The 3,213-nt window shown below is 41.0% G+C and overlaps 1 long non-coding RNA gene across 1 annotated transcript; it reads left to right on the top strand.

Moving 5' to 3' along the window:
* Positions 1 to 2,144: 2,144 nt before the first annotated feature.
* LOC149407871 (uncharacterized) lies at positions 2,145 to 2,873 on the top strand. Its single transcript, XR_016296261.1, has 3 exons — positions 2,145 to 2,352; positions 2,723 to 2,758; positions 2,835 to 2,873. It is a non-coding gene; the product is annotated as an uncharacterized LOC149407871 (long non-coding RNA).
* Positions 2,874 to 3,213: the final 340 nt, after the last annotated feature.

Raw genomic sequence — 3,213 nt, 5'->3', positions numbered from 1 at the left:
TCATCGATATTCAATACCAGAAACACAACTTTGCCCTTGTGTATTAACTTGTAAACATATGGCTCATCTATTGACTGCTCAAAATTGAAGCTCTTCACAATTTCATCGAATCTAATATTCCATGACCTATATGCTTGCTTTAATCCATAAATGGATTGGTCTCTTGACCTTTTTCCACGAAACTATCTGGTTGAGCCATATAAATGCGCTCGTCAAGATAGCCATTCTGAAAGGTAGTCCGAGAGCTGCAGCTATGGATAGAAGTATGTGGATGGATTTAAGCATCGCGATTGGTAAGAAGGTATCCTCATAGTCAATACCTTCCTTTTGGGTATAACCCTTAGCCACTAGTCGTGCTTTGAACATCTCGACGTTCCCATCCAGACCAATTTTCTTCTTGTATATCCACTTACACCCTACAGGTTTAATCCCTTCGGGAAGGTCTACAAGTTTCCAGACTTTGTTGACATACATCGAGTGCATTTCAACTTTCATGGCATCAAGCCAAAGGTTTGATTTAGAACCAGCCATTACATGGCTGTAGGAAACAGGGTCATCCATGTCAGAGACGGCTACGAGAGTATCCCCGTAAGACATGTACCCTTTAGGTTTTTGAGAAACTCTCACACTACGTCGAAGTACTACTTGACGAGATTGAGTTAGGTTGTGTTTCAGTTGGGGTAAGAACAGTTCTTACAGATGAGGTAGAAGCATCCTCACCCAACTTTTCTTCAAGCACAATTTTGCTTCTAGGTTTTACATCTTTCGTAGAGTCCTCCTCAAGGAAGCGAGCGTTCGTGCTAATGAAAGTCTAGTCGTCCTCGAGACTATAAAATGTGAAACCTTGGGTTTCCTTCGGATATCCAACAAACATACACAATTATGACCTACTAGCTAACTTGCTAGTCTTTTGCCTTCGCACATTTGTAGGGCAGCCCCAAATTCGGATGTGGCCCAGATTTACTTTACGACCAGTCCATCGTTCATAAGGAATACCAGGAATCATTTTAGATGGAACTTTGTTCAGAATGTAAGCTGCTGTTTCGAGGGCATATCCCCAAAAGGAAAGAGGGAGTGATGAGTAACTCATCATTGATCTAACCATCTCCATAAGAGTTCGGTTCCTTCTCTGTGACACTCCGTTTGACTGAGGTGTGCCAAGTGCTGTAAGCTGAGAAGCGATACCTTCTTCTTTAAGAAAGTCATCGAACTCTCCAGACATATACTCACCACCTCGATCGGATCGAAGGCTTTTGATCTGTTTTCCAGTTTGGTTTTCCACTAAAGCCCGAAAGACTTTAAATATGTCAAAGGTCTCGGATTTGTGTTTGAGCAAATAGACAAAACCGTATCTTGAGTAATCATCGGTGAAGGTAACGAAGTATCACTACTACAAATGTTAGATTCCACAATGGATATTCCACAACGAAACGCTGTCCCGTTGTGGAATCATGACGTTTCCACAACGGGACAAGAGTCCCGTTGTGGAATCTTGATGTTTCCACAACGGGACAACTGTCCCGTTGTGGAATCTTGATGATTCCACAACGGGACAGTTGTCCCGTTGTGGAATTCAAAAAAAAATTAAGGTTTAAACAACGGGATGGTGACCCGTTGTTGAATCTCGCCGCGGCCAAGGCATAAACTCGCCGCGGCCAAACTCTTCCACAACGGTACAATGTACCGTTGTGGGAGAACTGTAAAACTAAACATTTCGCCGCGGCGAGCTTAAGCCTTGGCCGCGGTGAAATGTTTCCACAACAGTACAATAACCCGTTGTGGAAACATTTGGCCGCGGCTAAATGTCGCAGACTGGAACTTAAAAACTTCCCTCTCGATTTTTTTTTCAAAAATTTCAGAAATTTCATTCTCTTCTTCTTCTTCTTCTTCTTCTCTCTCTCTCTCCCCGACCCAACCCCACTATCTCTCTCTCAATCTCCAACCCACGCCCACTCGCCGCCCCTCCTTCTTCTCCGCCGCCGTCGCCGCCCTCTCTCTCTCTTCTCTCTTCTTCCTCCGCCCTTCTCTTCTTCTCACCTTTTTTTCCCCGCCCTTCTTCTTCCCCGCAACCCTCTCCTTCTTCTTCTTCTTCTTCCCCGGCCTCCTTTTTCTTTTCCGCCCATTTCTTCTCCCCCGTCCTCCATTTTCTTCTCCGCCCCCTTCTTCTTCTCCGCCCTCCTTCTTCTTCTCCGCCTCTCCTTCTTCCAAACCCACCAAACCCACTCTTCACAAACCCACCAAACATTCCGACCCACCCCCACACAAACCCACAAACCTTGCCTCCGACCACAACCCACATCTCCGACAACTTCATTGACTCACCACGCCCCATGCTCGTCGTCTTCACTCCAAGTAGTATTTTTTTATTTAATTTGTATTTTTATGTTGAAATTAGGTTAGAATTGTTTATTTGTGTCTAAATTATATAGATATTGAATATTGAATTTGATATTTATGTAGAAAATGAGTTTGGAATAGAATTTTGGTTTGAGTTTATGTTGGATTTGAGTTAGAATATTTGATTACCTTGAGTTTGAGTTGGAATGAGTTAGAATATTAGATTGAATTTCGGTTTTAGTTTGTGTTAGAATTGTTTTGAATTGAAATTGAATTTCGGTTTAAGTTTATGTCGGAATTAGTTTGACTTGAAATTGAATTTCGGTTTGAGTTTGTATTGGAATTGGTTTGAATTGAGATTATGTTTAATTTTGTTTTTTCATAGATTATGTCTACTACAACCAAGAAAGATGATAAAAAGGTAAATTAATTACATGTTATTTGAAGTATTTCATTTACACGAATATTTGTTTTCTAATGTTTTTTTGTTGTTGTAGTAGACAATAACAAAAACCTTGCCTCCGACCACAACCCACATCTCCGACAACTTCATTGACTCACCACGCCCCATGCTCATCGTCTTCACTCCGGGTAAGTCTTTTTTTTTTATTTAATTTGTATTTTTATGTTGAAATTAGGTTAGAATTGTAAAAGTAAAACAGAGATAAAGAGATGTGCGGAATTGATATTTTCTCATTAGCATCAGACGTGTATTTATACACATTACAAGGAAAGGGAAATAAACAAATAAGGAAACCTAATCCTACTATACAAGGAAACAAATAATCAGCTGTTGACAACTAAGGACAGCTAAGAAAAACGTGTACAGCTAAGGGAATTAATCCCACACACTAATCAGCTCTAACTAACAAGGAG

This window comes from Urtica dioica, chromosome 1, assembly GCF_054948205.1.
Source record: "Urtica dioica subsp. dioica isolate 48M chromosome 1, U.dioica_male_clone48M_v1_H2, whole genome shotgun sequence".
Lineage (NCBI taxonomy): Eukaryota > Viridiplantae > Streptophyta > Magnoliopsida > Rosales > Urticaceae > Urtica > Urtica dioica.
Note: the sequence above shows the minus strand (reverse complement) of the source record. Positions and strands in the feature narration are given on the sequence as shown.